This window comes from Castor canadensis, chromosome 7, assembly GCF_047511655.1.
Source record: "Castor canadensis chromosome 7, mCasCan1.hap1v2, whole genome shotgun sequence".
In the NCBI taxonomy this organism is placed as follows: Eukaryota; Metazoa; Chordata; class Mammalia; order Rodentia; family Castoridae; genus Castor; species Castor canadensis.
In genome coordinates, this window is record NC_133392.1 from 54,998,472 (window position 1) to 55,016,047 (window position 17,576).

At 40.3% G+C, this 17,576-nt stretch overlaps 1 long non-coding RNA gene across 1 annotated transcript in view; it reads left to right on the forward strand.

Moving 5' to 3' along the window:
- Nucleotides 1–14,558: 14,558 nt before the first annotated feature.
- LOC141424624 (uncharacterized) overlaps nt 14,559–17,576 on the forward strand; it is a 280,393-nt gene continuing 277,375 nt past the window's right edge. The window contains exon 1 of the long non-coding RNA XR_012449497.1: nt 14,559–15,026. This is a non-coding gene — a long non-coding RNA (uncharacterized lncRNA). The remainder of the gene's footprint in view (nt 15,027–17,576) is intronic.

Here is a 17,576-nt window from a genome sequence, read left to right on the forward strand (position 1 = left end):
ACCAATCCATGAGCATGGGAGATCTCTCCACTTTCTATAGTCTTCCTCAATCTCTTTCTTCATAAGTGTATAGTTTTCCTTGTAGAGGTCTTTCACATCTTTTGTTAGGTTTATACCTAGATATTTGATTTTTTTTTGAGGCTATTGTAAATGGAATTGTTTTCATATATTCTTTCTCATTTTGTTCATTATTAGTGTATGGAAATGCTAATGATTTTTCTATGTTGATTTTATATCCTGCTACCTTGCTGTAGCTATTGAAGATGTCTAGAACCTTCTGAGTAGAGTTTTTTGGGTCTTTAAGGTATAGGATCATGTCATCTGCAAATAGGGATATTTTGACAGTTTCTTTACCTATTTGTATTCCTTTTATTCCTTCTTCTTGCCTAATTGCTCTGGCTAGGAATTCCAGTACTATGTTGAATAGGAGTGAGATAGTGGGCATCCTTGTCTGGTTCCTGATTTTAGAGGGAATGGTTTCAGTTTTTTCCCATTAAGTATAATGCTGGCTGTAGGTTTGTCATATATAGCTTTTATAATGTTGAGGTACTTTCCTTCTATTCCTAGTTTTCTTAGAGCTTTTATCATGAAATGGTGTTGGATCTTATCAAAGGCTATTTCTGCATCTATTGAGATGATCAAGTGGTTTTTGTCTTTGTTTCTGTTAATGTGGTTTATTATGTTTATTGATTTTCTTATGTTGAACCACCCCTGCATCCCTGGGATGAAGCCTACTTGGTTGTGGTGAATGATCTTTTTGATGTGTTGTTGAATTTGGTTTACCATTATTTTATTGAGGATTTTTGCATCAATGTTCATTAGTGAGATTGGCCTATAGTTCTCCTTTTTGGAGGTGTCTTTGCCTGGTTTTGGAATAAGTGTAATACTGGCTTCATAAAATGTGTTAGGCAGTTTTCCTTCCCTTTCTATTTTGTGGAACAGTTTAAGGAGGGTTGGTATCAGTTCTTCTTTAAAGGTCTGATAGAATTCAGCAGAGAATCCATTAGGTCCTGGACTTTTCTTTTTGGGGAGACTCTTGAGTGCTGCTTCAATTTCATTTTGTGTTATAGATCTTTTCAGGTGATTAATATCCTCTTGGTTCAGTTTTGGATGATCATATGTATCTAGAAATTTGTCCATTTCTTTAAGATTTTCGAATTTATTTGAATATAGGTTCTTGAAGTACTCTTTGATGATTTCCTGGACTTCCATGGTATTTGTTGTTATCTCCCCTTTTGCATTCCTGATTCTACTAATTTGGGTTTTTTCTCTCCTCATTTTAGTCAGGTTTGCCAGGGGTCTGCCGATCTTCTTTATTTTTTCAAAGAACCAACTTTTTGTTTCATTAATTCTTTGTATTTTTTTGGTTTCTATTTCATTGATATCAGCTCTTATTTTTATTATTTCTCTCCTATTTGTTTTGGGACTTGGCTTGTTCTTGTTTTTCTGGGAGTTTGAGATGTATCATTAGGTCATTGATTTGGGATCTTTCAGTCTTTTTAATATATGCACTCATGGCTATAAACTTTCCTCTCAGGACTGCCTTAGCTGTGTCCCATAGGTTCTGGTAGGTTGTGTTTCATTTTCATTGATTTCCAGGAACTTTTTATTTTCTTCTTTTATTTCATCAATGACCCATTGTTCATTAAGCAATGAGTTATTTAGTTTTTAGCTGTTTGCCTGTTTTTTGTCTTTATTTTTGTTGTTGAGTTGTAGTTTTATAGCACTGTGATCAGATAGAATGCATGGTGTAATTTCTATTTTCTTATATTTGCTGAGGCTTGCTTTGTGCCCTAGGATGTGATCTATTTTGGAGAACGTTCCATGGGCTGCTGAGAAGAATGTATATTGTGTAGAAGTTGGATGAAATGTTTTGTAGACATCAAGTAGGTCAATTTGATCTATGGTATATTTTAGATCTAGGATTTCTTTATTGATTTTTTGTTTGGATGACCAATTGGGTGCATTGACATTGTGTTCATATAGGTTGATAATTGTTATTTCCTTTTGGTCTATTTCCACTTTTATTAGTATGGAATGTCCTTCTTTATCTCATTTGATCAATGTAGGTTTGAAGTCTACTTTGTCAGAGATAAGTAGTGCTACTCCTGCCTGTTTTCGGGGACCATTGGCTTGGTAAATCTTTCAGCTTTTCATCCTAAGCCTATTCTTATTTCTATCAATGAGATGGGTCTCCTATAAGCAACAAATTGTTGGATCTTCCTTTTTAATCCAGTTTGTCAAACAGTGCCTTTTGATGGGGGAATTAAGTCTGTTAACATTAAGTGTTAGTACTGACAGGTATGTGGTGATTCTTGTCATTTAGTTGTCTTAGTTGTTTGGAGGTTTGATTGTGTGTAGCTAAATTGATGTTACTCTCTACTTTCTTGCTTTTTCTTTTCCTGTAGTTTGGTACTGCCTGCCCTTTCATGGTTATGTTGGGTTTCACTTTCTGTGTGCAGAATCCCTTGAAGAATCTTTTGTAGTTGTCACTTTGTGGTCATATATTGTTTTAGTTTCTGCTTATCATGGAAGACTTTTATTGCTCCATCTATTTTGAATGATAGTTTTGGTGGGTAGAGTATCCTAGGGTTGAAGTTATTTTCATTCAGTGACCAGAAGACCTCACCCCCAGCTCTTCTTGTTTTTAATGTTTCTGTTGAGAAGTTTGCTGTGATTTTGATGGGTTTACCTTTGTATGTTATTTGTTTTTTTTCTCTTAAAGCTTTCAATATTCTTTCTCCAGTCTCTGTACTTGTTGTTTTAATGATAATATGTCATGGGGGTAGTTCTACTTTTGTCATGTCTTTTGGTGTTCTGGAGTTTCCTGTACCTGTATGGGAATATCTTTCTCTAGATTTGGGAAATTTTCTGTTATTATTTTGTTGAATATATTATGTATTCCCTTTGCTTGCACCTCTTCTCCTTCTTCGATACCCATGACTCTCAGGTTTGGTCTTTTGATGAAGTCAGTGAGTTCTTGCATTTTGTTTTCACAGGTCTTGAGTTGTTTAACTAATAGTTCTTTGGTTTTTTTCTTTAATTACCACTTCATCTTCAAGTTCTGAGATTCTGTCTTCTGCTTGTTCTAGTCTGCTGGATTGGCCTTCCATTTTGTTTTGCAATTCTGTTTCATTCTTTTTTCTGAGGTTATCCATATCCTGAGTCACTTCCTCTTTAATGTTGTCTATTTTCATCCTGAGTTCATTTATCTCTTTATTTATCATGTTCTTTGTTTCACTTTGGTGTTTATACATTGCTTCTATGGTTTCTTTTATTTGATCTTGTAGTTTCTCAAATTCTCTTTTTTTGTTGCCTTGGAATTTCTTGAGTGTCTCCTGCACATTTTGGTTGACCACATCCAGTATCATCTCTATAAAATTCTCATTGATTACTTGCAGGATTTCTTTTTTCAGTGTGTTCTTGTGGGCTTCATTGGGTTCTTTGGCATAGTTTATCTTTGTTTTGTTGGAGTCTGGATTTGCGTATCTGTTTTCTTCATTTCCCTCTGGTCCCTGTACTAATTTATTGTTGGGGTAAATTGGTTTTCCTCTTTTTTCCATTTTCCCATCATTTCCCTTGCTACTGTTACTGTCCCTGTACTGTGTGTAATTCAGTATTGTCTAGCTAGTAATAGTAATAATGATGATATCTAGGATGGAAGGGTGAGAGGAGAGGGAAAGCAAAGAAGGTAAAGAAAAAGGGAAAAAAACCACACCAAAACAAAACAAAAAACAGAGCTGAAGAAATAAGCAGGGAGAGATAGTGTACTAATCAACAGTGAGCTAAACAGGCATTAGAAAGAGAGAGGATAAAAAAAATAAAATTTCCCAAGTTCATTTGCAATAAAGTTTCAGTCTTAATAGATTTGCTGCTAGTCCTTCAACATCCAATTCTGGTGTTGGTGTCTGAGTAGTAGTTCCTGTCATTGTCTCATCAAAAGGAAAAAAGAAAAAAAATTGCAAGTTCAAATGCAATACAGTTTCAGTCTCATCAAAGGAAAATAAATGGAGTCTGGAGACAGCTTTGTGAATGTCTGTCTGAGGCTGTGGCTCACTTGCCACCTACTGTCAGCCAGCTGCTGCTGCAGGCTTTATTTATTGTAGATCTCAGGAATGAGCTTTACACTCACCTAGCTCTCTTGCCCCTTTTGCTTTCTCCAGTCTACAGCCTTGCCGGCCTGTTGTAATTGCAGTGTTTTTTACTTAGAATCTGTGTGGGGGTGTGCTCTCCCTACTCTCTGGTGGAGCATGCCACACGACAGCCACTGTTACAGGCTTTCCTGCTCCAAGGTTGCTGGGCAGGTGCCGCTGCTCCTGCCTTCTCTGGCCAGCTTATTTATTTACAGTCAGCATGAGGGAGCGCCCCTCCTCCACTCTACGGAGCTCAGGGCACCCTGCCCTCTTTGTTATGTGTCTTTTTTTTTTTTCAGTTGTTTGCTTATTATTCAGTTTTTGTTTTTGTTTTTTTTCCTTTTATCCCTGGGCAGTAGTCAGCCTGTCCAGGGGGCTATGCTGATTTGTTCCAGTGTTCTCTGTGGGAGTACTGCATGCTGCTTAGCTCACCTGGTGGTCTGCTTCTCCCAAGCAGCATAGGAGCTGGCATCTGGCGACACTGGAGCCCTCTTGGTTTCTCTGTTTTACGTGGCGGGGGGATGCTGTGTGTGGGCTGGGGGTGTGGCAGTGTCAGAGTTTTGCCTCTTCTTGGTGGTTTTTCCTGCCAGGTGTATCTCCAGCGTCCCTCCAAGAGTTTACTTTAGGAAGCACACTTTCTGCTTCCTCCCTCTAGTTGCCATCTTGGAATCTGACCTGTGTTTCAGTTTTTTGCAGTGTTATTTTTCAGTCAATCCCTGCCCCAACCTCTGGTCCCAGGCAACCATTGGTCCACTTTCTCTCAATATTGTTTCTTAGGATTTCACATAAATAGCATCAAATGGAATTCTTTTGTGCATTGTGATGTTTTTAAGATTCATGCGTATCAGAATTTCATTCCATTTTAATTTTAAGTTGTATCTACTCATCAACTGATGAGAGTTTGAGTTATTTCCAGTTTGGAGCTATTCCAATGATGCTGGTATGAACATTTGTGTGTGAATCTTCATGTAGGCATAACTTTCTGAGCATTTTTCATGTATCTTAATTCTTGCTACCAAATGCGATTGGATATCAGATATGCTATTTGGTTAATGCATACATAAACTGTACATCTTGCAAAACAAACAAAAGACAAAAGAGAGGCAAAGAAAAATACATGTGAGTGAATGGAATAAAATTCTTTTTGAAATGCTGCAGATTTTTCAAATATTTATTGCTAAAAAAGTATATTTCAAAAAATACTTAAAGTATGGAAAAGTAAACAGGTAGACAAAGGCATCCTAAAATGTACAAGATGATTGCATTATTGCTACAAAAATGCATAATAATGTGAAATATAAAATTAGGTTCAAAGCATTATGGGGCATATTGCTTCTAAAAAAAACTCTTAATGTATAATATTTAATTCAGAACTTTAAGAAAATTTTATATTTTGTATTTGCCTGAAATTGAACATTAGGCAAATAGATTTCAGGAAAACAATTTTTAGGCAAATTCACTTTAGGCAAATTTCACTGTCGATGTGTAATTAATTGCACATGGATGGATGGCAAAAAAAGAGGTCACACCCAGGTGACTCTCATGTTTTTTATGTGGACTATCAAGTAGATGAAGGTACCATTCATGGAGACAGGGGATCCTGAAAGAGAAGGAGGATTTGTGGTAGGATTGGGAAGGCGATAACATGTTAAAGTTTATTTGTGTTGAGTTTGAGCTACAGATGGCTAGAGGAATGGCTCAATCAGTAGACCACCTACATCACTAGTGCAAAACCCTGAGTTCAAGCCCAAGTATTCCCCCCACCAAAAAGTATTGTGTTATTGGAGAGGCATGTGGGTAGAGGTGTCCAGTAAGTTATGAGAGTTATGGTACACAGATAAAAAAATTTAGCTTGAAGATATTTAAGTAAGGGTCTGGTGTAGTGACATAACTTTTAGCATAGAGGTGTTACTAGCACACAGATATTCAGACACATGAGAATTGTTGGGTTGGAGATGCTCTGTAGCAGGCACTTGTTCCAATGCAGAGAGAATGAGGTTTTCTTGCCCCCTTTGCCTGAATAGCTCCAGGTAAAACTCCTCTAGATGTTCTGGGATCTGCAAGTTCCAACACCTCACGGCACATGGCTTTGGCTTACAAGGGTGGGTAGGGGGAGTGATTCTACTAACAGCATTGGTTCATTTCTCTCTTTTTCTACATTGGGTTCCTTTCTGAATTCGAAGAATATTTAAAGGTTGGTGTGTGTTGTAAGATATGAAAACTGAAAAGAGTGACTCTCTGAAAACAGTATTGGGGGTATAAGTATAAGTGTCACCACTCTGAAATTCCTTGAACAGAGTTAACATAAAAGGGGAGTGGCAGAGAGTGGCAGATGCCTTCGTGCCCATGTCACCTCTGCACTGCCTACATTTGCTTTTAGCTATAGCAGATGCAGATGGGTCAGCTGAACTCAGACTCACTTTTCTCATCTTTCTGATGTCTACTTTAGGGACAGAATCAGAAGCCCTCTGGCCCATGTGCAATTGCAGCTGAGAAATGTGGGGGTACTCCTAGGAGCAACCCTCAATTCATAGGTATTGGGAACCAGTGACTAAATACTCCAGCTACCCATCAGTCAGGTGGGCAGCACCAGAGTCATCCTGTAATGTTCCTTGGGGGCCCTGGGTGAACTAGGCCCTATGTCTTACAATGGTACCTGGATAACACATCCTTATATTTCCCTTTCTTCCTTCCTTAATTGTCTCACATAATTTAGTCACTGCAAGTTCACAGATCACATTCCATCCAAGCCACTTGGACCCGAGTATTTGCCTTAGACTCTGCTTTTGGGGAGAGAACCTATCCTAAAGGGCTAATTTTGCTCATTCTGCCATAGAACACTGTTAGCTTGGATACCTTTCACCAGCAGTGAATAAAGGAAGAGAGTGTGATGCCCAAAAGAAACAGCAGGGTGCCACTCAGTCAAGGAGTGTCAGGAAGTGAAACACTCAGTCAAGGAGTGCCAGGAAGTGAAAACAAAGGAAGAAACTGAGGTTGACACATGGTGTCTGTGGAGCTGTGAGCACATGTGAGATGCCCCTGACTTTCTCTGGAAGTGCTTGGTAGCAACCATGTCTGAGGCTGGGATTCTCCTTTGTTAGAAATGAGTAACAGCCAGCAAAACACTGGTTATGCACAAGATTTGAAATTGTCAGAATATGTGTGGTTGTGGGGTCAATGACCTATGACAGTGAGTAAAACATCCTAGGAGCAGCTTATTGATTCTCAGCATTCAGTGCACATCAGAGTCACCTGAGCAACTTCTTAAAAATATGGGTGCTCCCAGCAGGTAATGCTGCCCAGTAACACTTGAAGACCTCTGTTCAAAAGTGAGACACAAATAATGCCTGATGAAGAAGTCTGAGAAGCCATTAGTTCTAAAGACACAGGAAAAGACATCACCAATGAAGGTAAGATGGAGCAATTAGAGAGGTAGGAGGAGATTGTCTAAAGGGTTATGTGAAGTAAGCTCAGAAAGACTAAATACTAACCAGGATACTGGGTGGTGACATCAGTAGGGAAGTTGCAGGGAACAGTGGGGGTGGATGTCAGATCACTGTGGATGAAGGAGTGAATTGAAGACAAAGAGGAACAAGAGTGTCACATTCACAGGGTTCACAGGTCAAATCCTGTGTCTCTCCGTAGAACAGCACCTGTGATGGTAAGCGTGTAACCTATGGCTGAGTGTCTTCCCCAGCACCAGAGAGTTTGTGGTTGTGCCACATTTAAACAGTACCTGTGAGATTTTCTTTTTCTTTTTCTTTTATTATTCATATGTGCATACAAGGCTTGGGTCATTTCTCCCCACTGCCCCCACCCCCTCCCTTGCCACCCATTCTGCCCCCTCCCTCTCCCCCCACCCCCACAATACCCAGCAGAAACTATTTTGCACTTATTTCTAATTTTGTTGTAGAGAGAGTATAAGCAATAATAGGAAGGAACAAGGGTTTTTGCTGGTTGAGATAAGGATAGCTATACAGGGAATTGACTCACATTAATTTCCTGTGCGTGGGTGTTACCTTCTAGGTTAATTCTTTTTGATCTAACCTTTTCTCTAGTTCCTGGTCCCCTTTTCCTATTGGCCTCAGTTGCTTTTAAGGTATCTGTTTTAGTTTCTCTGTGTTAAGGGCAACAAATGCTAGCTAGTTTTTTAGGTGTCTTACCTATCCTCACCCCTCCCTTGTGTGCTCTCGCTTTTATCATGTGCTCATAGTCTAATCCCATTGCTGTGTTTGCCCTTGATCTAATGTCCACATATGAGGGAGAACATACGATTTTTGGTCTTTTGGGCCAGGCTAACCTCACTCAGAATGATGTTCTCCAATTCCATCCATTTACCAGCGAATGATAACATTTCGTTCTTCTTCATGGCTGCATAAAATTCCATTGTGTATAGATACCACAATTTTCTTAATCCATTCATCAGTGGTGGAGCATCTTGGCTGTTTCCATAACTTGGCTGTTGTGAATAGTGCTGCAATAAACATGGGTGTGCAGGTGCCTCTGGAGTAACCAGTGTCACATTCTTTTGGGTATATCCCCAAGAGTGGTATTGCTGGATCAAATGGTAGATCAATGTCTAGCTTTTTAAGTAGCCTCCAAATTTTTTTCCAGAGAGATTGTACTAGTTTACATTCCCACCAACAGTGTAAGAGGGTTCCTTTTTCCCCCGCATCCTCGCCAACACCTGTTGTTGGTAGTGTTGCTGATGATGGCTATTCTAACAGGGGTGAGGTGGAATCTTAGCGTGTGAGATTCTCTAATAGAGAAAAATCTGTTAAGGATGAAAACCTTTAATAAATTAAACATTTCAGAACATTGGACACAAAGAGTGGGCTTGTATTTTGATGTTTCTAAACGAGAGTTGCTTAAATAGCATTCTTTCCCCTCTCAGATGGTGTGCAGCTGTCAGTTCCTGGCATCCCACCCCATGGAACTCTGCAGCACTCAGAAGGGGAGCAATCCCTTTCAGAGCATCAACTCCTGCCACGTTTCTCTTGCACTGTGTCACTACATCCTCTAGATGGCACTAAATCCCCAAAGACCATGGAGCCTCCCTTCCTGGCATTCTGTCTCCGAAAATTGCTATCTCGGTAGAGAACAAGAAGTATTTCCACAGAATAGAGTGGAAGCTGCTGAGAAAGCTCTTCCTCAACTCTTATTTTGTGAAAGGGCTTTGAAACCCTGGCCAGAGTGCAGTGCTTGGAATATTGCAATCTACCCAAGGAAGTAAGTAGCTGCTGCATGTATGAGCACCCTGGGGGCTGGGATGTTAATAAGGATGGTGTGCTGTAAAGAACATCATCTTGGGATCAACTGCTCCCCCATGCCCTCATGCCTGTTTGCTCCTACCATTCTTAACGGAGGTGTCGCTGCTCACTTTCCATAGGTGAGCTAATGCTATTATAGGCTGAACTTTCTGGGTTTTTTTTGCATCTATCTGTCACTTGACACTATGTGCCAGGTGTTTAGAACTCTCATTCGTCCCTCTCAAGGAGGTTTTATTATGTTTCTTTTATTGAAATAAAAGAAATACTTGGCCAAAGTCACCACAGCTGGGATTTGGTTCTGGAGCTTGGTTCTTAATCACCGTGCTGTGCCGTTTCAAGGACAATGTCTGAGCACCTTCTCACACCTCTGGGCCAGGACTCCAGTGATGGGGAAAGGACCAGCCAAATGTCAGGGGGAAAGTGGCTCAGGACCTGAGGGGACTGTCTGAGGCCTCAGGCTGGAGAGGAGGAATGAGGATGTGCTGGCAAGGGTCAGCGTTTGCAGGATAATTGGCTCGTGTGTGGGAACTCGAGAGGGGATAATTCTCCTTCCCAGTGCTGCCAGAGACCAGCTCCACCTGTAATGGAACTGGACTGTTAACCAACAAGTGGGGTCAGATTTTTCAGTCATAGCCAATGGCTTTCTTTAGTCAGCCAAAGCAGTGAGGAAACACAGATCGAATCTGGAAACAGAATTGGCAGTCACTGGGTCACTGGGCCTCTGATGAGGGCAGCTTTGGCTTCTGACAGTCAGAGAAAGATTACACCTGAGGTCAGGTGTGGTGAAGACATCTCTACTGAGAACTCCTTATGGGAAAGTCACAAGATGAATGCCCGGGTTTTCATTCGGAGAATGCAGGCAACAGAACTAAAGTCATATTCTTGTCTTTCTCCCAGTTTGCCTTTAGGATAATTAAAAATGATCATCTGTGCTTGGTATGAGTTTGACCCTATAATGATTATCCATTTATAAACACTATCCTAGTTAGTTATCACACAATCATATAAAGTAAGTGTTAATATCTCCATTCTACAGATAAGAAAAGTGAGGCTCAGAGTGGTTAGCAACTTACCCAAAGTCACACAGGAAGTGACAGGGCCCTTGTTTCTCTCACTCTGAGGCCTTGCTCTTAACTACTCACTTGGGCAGAATCTTCCTTCTTTGCCTACAATTGGTTTTGTGATCTGAGGCAGAAGCAGAGATGTGCAATGTGTGCCGAAACTCAAGAGCTCACTTGGCAAACCTGTGCTTCTCCAGAGCAGATGAGATACTCTGCGAGGAAGTCAGCAAGATGTAAAGTGTTACTTCTAAAAACCTAGAACTGACCACCATAAAGGAAGAACAGCATGTCCACTCCCTGCCTGTGGACATAGCTGTGGAGTGATTTGTGGGTGGGAGGCAGGCCTCTCATTTCTACAATGAAATCCTGAGGTCTCCCTCCTGCTTTTAGACCTTTGTTGGCAAGAGGATATTGTCGAGTCTATTAGTACCTCAGCCGACTGTTTATCAAGTGTATCAATAGTAATATTGATAGCAATCAATGACACCTCGATTGTACAAGGGGTTATAGTCGATGGGACAGCTCAATCCTGGTTTTAAAGGGGTGACAGACATTGTAGCCATATTTGCCTCACCCCCACTCAAGTGTTCTTACTATATTATCAACATCCATCCTAAAAATGCTGTCATCAGTGATTTCCCCTTTCCCCCAAGGATCCTGAAGTGCTTTGCATGTGTTCCTCTTGCTAAGAGATAGAAGACTGGAGTAATAGTTTCTTATTCACAAGACATATGTCCTTAAGAACAAATTGGAAACTGCGTTGTATCCCCACACAACAGCCTTCTGTCCTAAACCATGATTTTCTCCAGAGATATAGGATATACAGAAATACAGAAGTCTTATTTATGGAGACAAAGAGGAAAACATTTCACATGCAATTTTATCAGAACAGCATTTCCCTCCTTAACATCAATCCTTTGGCTCATTTTAGTCTTTAATACAAACACATACCCATGTTAACAAAGAAATAAAATTAAAACTTTTTCAAGCATAAAATTATTTGACTATGTAAATAGTTTTAGCTAAACATCATTTCATTCTTTTTCTGTTCTGTAATCTGACATCTTTCTCGTTCTCTTTTTTTGATACTGGGGATTGAATCCCTCATGTGTGCTAGGGGATTGACTCTCTCTCTTAAGTTATACCCTTGGTCTTTTGTTTTTATTTTATTTCTGAGGCAGGGTCTCACTACCTTTTTGCCTGGGCTGACTTTGAACTTGCAAACCTCCTGTCTCTGTCTCCTGAGTAGCTGGGATTACAGTGGTGCCCTCTCCATATACTTTTAAGAAAAAAATATGTTTTCTTCAACTTATCAACTAACATTTATTAAGTTCCCTCTATGGATATCACTCTACTCAAGGCTCTGCAGGACATACAGACTTGTGTATATTTATTTTCCCTCCATAAAAGAGCTGAAAATCTAGCTGGAAAGAAACCTGCCTATCCATGTCTATAGCCACAGTCATTGCTTCTGTTAGCTGTGACACTATCTCTAGGGCTTCACAGGAAGGAAACATCACCTTGAGTGGCTGCTCTCCTTTCATTCATCCATTCAAGAACTATTTGCTGTGTTAGTCACTGAGTACCTTGTTGGGGTTATGGTTGGATTAGAAACGCTCCGAGAAACCCAGGGACAGTGGGAAGCAGATGAGGAGACAGCTGATCACAACCCAAGCCCAGACGACTGGGAAAATTTGTGCACTAAGTTTGGCCTAAGAGGAGAAAATGCAGCCCAGTTGGGCCAACAAAGAGCCTCCATCTTCTGCCTGGGAGAGAACTACAGGGACTTTTGTCACCCTTAGCAAATCCTGCCAAGGTGCCACATATACCAGAGGCTGCTCTGACTATGATCAGATTTTTTTCACTTTTAAATTAATTTTTTAACTGACATATACTAAAACTCACTCTTTTTGGTGTACAGATCTATGAATTTTGGCAAAATCATATAGCCACTACCATAATCATGATGCAGAAGCATTTTATACACCCCTGAAAAAACTTCCTTTTCTAGTTCTTTGTAGTCAACTCCTTCCTCTTCCCTAGCACTTGGAAAACACTGATCTCTGATCTTATAGGTGGTCTTTTCTAGAAGGTCATAAGAATGGAACTATACAGTCTAGCTTCCCTGGCTTAGTATAATGTACTTGAGATTCTTCCATATTGTTCATGTATCAATTACTAGTTCTCTTTTACTTCTGAGTAGTATTCCTTTGAATGAAGCTACCACAGTTTGCTTGTTTGAAGGACATGCTGTTTGTTTCTAGTTTCCAGTGATTAGGCAAAAGCTACTCTAAATATTGGCATGTTGAACTTTGTGTGACCATGGGTTTTCATTTCATTTGGCTGATTGTCTAGAGTGGAATTGTGTTGTATGGTAAGTATATTTAACTTCATAAGAAATGAAAGATAAAGACAAAATAAAACTAAGATACAAACTGTTTTACAGTCTATATTTCCAATAGCAGTGTTCGAGAAGTCCAGTTGCTCTTTATCCTTGATTGTGTTTTGTATCATTAGGTTTTTTTCTTTCACTTTAGTCATTTTTATAGTTGTGTAGTGATATCTCATTGTGGCTTTATTGTGCACTTCCCTAATGAGCAATTATGTTGAACATGTCATGGGATTGTTATTTATATATCTTCTTGGTAAAGAATCAGTGAAACCTTTGCCCTTTAGAAAAATTGGGTTGGCTTGATTGTTGCTGTGTTTTAAAAGTTCTTCACATATTCTGAATATAAGTCCATGTCAAATACACAATATATAATTATCTTCTCCCAGTCTATAGTCCTGCCTTTTCTTTTCTATCTGTATTTTTCATAGAACAAAAGTAAAAACTTTAATAAAATCCATCCTATCAGTTTTTTATAATTGATTGTGATTTTGGTGTAACTTCTTATCCAACTCAAGGTACAAAAATTTTCTTTAGGCTGCAGATGTGGCTCAAGTGGTAGAGCACTTGCCTAGCAAGTGTGAGGCCCTGAATTCAAACCCCAGTACCACCAAAATGAAAAGAAAATGTGATACCTGCAAAGACTTTTCTCTAGAAGTTTTATAGTATTAGGATTTATATTCAGGTCTATTATCCATTTTGAGTCAATTTTTAAATATGATATAAAGTTCAGGACACAGGTGGTTCATGCCTGTAATCCTAGCTACTTGGGAGGTTGAGATCTGGAGGATGGAAGTTTGGGGCCAGCCCAGGCAAACAGTTTCTGAAACATTCATCTAACCAGAGAAAAACAAACTAGAGGAGTAGCTCAAACGGTAGAGTGCCTGCTTTGCAAGTATGAAGCCCTGAGTTCAAACCTCAGGCCCACTAAAAAACAAACAGAAGGCATTAAGGTGTGAATGGAGGCACTTTATTTTCACCAAATCACCCTCCCCGCTTTTTTTGTTAAAATCAATTGACCACACTTATGTGGGTTTATTTCTGGGATCTCTGTTCTGTCCCATCAATCTGTCTATCTTTTCTCCAGGGACAGTGTTCTAAGTCTTAAGTAGTTCATTTGTAGGTGAGAGGGTGCATTTGGGAGAGGGTGTGGGAAGGGTTGACATTTCTGGGGAACATAACCTTTAAACTGAGCTTTGGATTGGGTGGGGGGAGCAGAAGAGGGTGGACAGGTGTTACTGGATATTTCAGGCTGTGGGAACATTATGGACAGAGGTTGGAAGGCAAGAGAAAGTGGGTCGGGAAAATTTTATGATTCATAGCATGACTGGACAGAGAGTGTTAGAAACAGGTTGGAGATAATCTAAGCCAAGGCTGGGTCAAGATAGGTTCGGGTTTGGTTCCAAAGGTGGGGTGGATGCATTCATTTCAGAAGAGGACTGTTAAGCAGTTTAACAGGATGAACAAAACACCATATTTCCTATCATTCAACCAGTACATCTTCTCTATCTGTAAAACAGGAAACCTGGCTTCCTAAGAACAGCAGGCGCCAGGCTCAGCTGCCCAGTCACCTCCCAGAGAGAACAGCCCTCTTAGTCTAAGAATCACATTGCCCTACTTATAAATACCAGGATGAGTTGAAACTGCCTTTTGTTTTTCCCTCTGGCTTGGTTCTGTCATAAGACCTTGGTGAGCTGCAGAGCATTGCCCAGAGCAGGGCAGCAGATGGCAGCAAAAGCAAGGCTCCTGGGACTGCAGCACCCCCATTCCCATTTGATTCAGAGCTGCCTGAATATTGCAGCAATTTTGGTGTCTGCATAAAAGCAGCTTGTCCCTCTCCCTCACCCCAGAAATGCTATTCTCTAAATCATTGGGAATAAAACCTGCCAAATAGAGTGTAACATGTTTCCTAATCACTGGGGCCTCATTCTCCTTTCTGAATGGGTGTTGGTTTCAGTGGGAATGCTTTTTTCGGCCGTGGATCATTGAGAAGATGGGGATTTGCTTTGGTAAGCTGAAGAGATAGCCAACCACATGGCAAGAAGTAAAATAAGGACAAACGCAGGAGACACCCCAGAAGCAGCAAGTAGGAAAAAAAGGAAGGTCGAGAAAGCAGGGTGGAGAACCATGTGCCCACCTGTCCAGCGTTGCTGCTAAGGCCGGACTCAGCCAGGTAAGCCTCCTCAGAAAACACTCCTTCTCACAGCTCTTGACTTCAGAATCCCTTCACAGAGGACTGAACTTGTCGCAGAATTCAAATGTTACTTTCCTAGGGAGTTGTCCCACTCTTTCCACCCCCAGGACTTCCTCACACAGCACAAGTTCCTTCATGGTACTTTCCACAGTGTACCATTCTGTGACTGGGTGATCATCTATTTAACATCTCTCTCCTTTGTTAGATAATAAACCCCCTGAAGGCAGGGACAGTTTTGCTCTGCCTAATTCTGAGTTCCACAGGCCTGGCCATAGTTCCTGGCACAAGTGTGACATGATTATTTGTTGAATAATTCCATGGTTATGTAAGCAGAAGAGGGTGTATAGCAGAGAGCCGGACAGCCAGACAGATCCAGGTGGAAGTCCTCTTCACGTACTTGGGTATGTGACTTAAGTGCTCCACGTTTCAGCTTGTTTGTAAAAGGGAGACAATAGTACCTCCAGCCGCTTTGCCACCACAGCAGAATTGTCTCCTGTAGAGTGGTCCTGAGCACCCAATGAAATCATCTATGTTTTTAGCACAGTGGGCAAAAATGAGTAAAGACATGGAATGAGTCACAGGAGAGCTTGTTGTAGTTTTGGCAGGAGGAAGAGAGAATTGCCACTGTTGCTGCCAAAATGAGAGATTTTCAAGTCTTAAAACCGTTGATAGTTTCTATGCTTGGTGTTGCATGGAAAACACTGCTCTGAGTTAGAATGAATAATAAGGTGACTAGGAGAAGCTATATTCTGGTTAAGAAAAGCACTCAGTGGGGTCGCTGACCTGGGTGGTGTCAAGAACGCAAGGCTAGCAAAGCAATTAGACACCTCCCACCAAGACAGTTCTCGTGGAGCTGTGGTCAGTTGCACACTCCACAGTGGGATAGCGGGAAGTGACAGAGTGGGTTGAGCACTGCTGTTCTCTTGCCGATACTGCTTCCAAGCTGTGGTATACATGTTTTACATTACTTAAAAAAGCAGATCATTTCAGAGTGCTTTTAAATATCAGGGCTATTCATAATAACTCCTAAGTAGAAGCAATCCAAATGTCCATCCATTGATGAATGGATAAACAAATGGTATATGCATATCATGGAATATTACTCAAGTATGAAAAGGAATGAAACTCTAATGCACACTATTAACATTGATAAACCTAGAAAATATTATGTTAAATGAAGTTAGCCAGACATAGGAGACAAATATTGTGTCATTTCACTTACATGAGGTACCTAGAATAGTCATATGCATGAGGCAGAAAGTTGCACAGTGGCTGCCTATGGCTGAGGGTGGAGTATGAGGGGAAAGAGGAATGACTACAAATAAGTATGGGCCTTGTTTTGGGGTGGGAGAGATACTCTAAGATTAGATTGTGGGATGGTTTTTCAATTCTATGAAATTCTATGAGCATCTTAAAAACCACTAAGTGTATACTTTAAGTGGGTAGAACATGTGGTAGATGAATTATATCTCAACAAAGATGTTAAAAATATTAGGGATGGGATGAATAGAGTCACCATCTACACACATGTGACAATGTCATAATGAAACCCATTATTTTGCACAATTGATATATACTAATAAAAAGACATTTAAAAATTAGGGCTAAATCAGCAGTTCTCAACCCTGGCTATATTACAATCACTTTGGGGATGTTCAGAAAAATTCCCAGGGTTACCCCTGCAGCCAATGAAATGAGAATGTGAGGGGTGGGGAGTGGCCCTGGGCGTTTGTGAGGGTGGGGCTGAGAGGCAGCGCTGGCCGGGTGAAGGAGACTTCACTAGTAGGCTTTGACTTCTCTACTTTTGGAAAACTTGGTATGGGCAAGGTTGGTGCCGTCTTTGATACTATAAATCTGTATGCCCAGGCCGTTTCTCTTTAGTTTCTCTTAAAGGCAGAAGAACAGCTGAGCTGTACAACTTGCTAGGATTTTTCCCACTTTATAATTCGGTAATTAAATTCATTTGATGCAAAAGTCACAAAAAGGTACAGGTGTTTGTTCTGGTAATGTTTGGGTTTCAGAACAACTAGAAACACCCCGTTCATTTTCCTTATTTCCCTCTAGATTTATTGGGGTATAATTAGCAGATAAAAATTGCATTGTATTTAAGGTGTACAAGTTGGTAATTTTATATGTATAGACTTTTTAAAGTGATCACCACAATCAAGCTAATTAACACATTCATCACCTTGTGTATTATAATTTTTTTCATCGAGGAACTTAAGATCTAATTTTTTAGCACACTTCTTTTTTTTTGTGGGACTGGAGTTTGAACTCAGGGCTTATGTGTTTGCAAAGCAGGCGCTCTACCACTTGAGCCACACCTCCAGTCCTTTTTGCTCTGGTTATTTTGCAGATGGCATCATCCAGAGTATTTTCTTGGGCTGGGTTCAAAATGCAGCAGTAGCTAGGATTATAGAGTGAGTCACAGGTACCTGGCAGCATATTTCAAGCGTACAAGACAGTAATATTAGCTATAGCCATCACACAGTACATCAGATGGCCAGGAATTATTTATCTTATAAATGA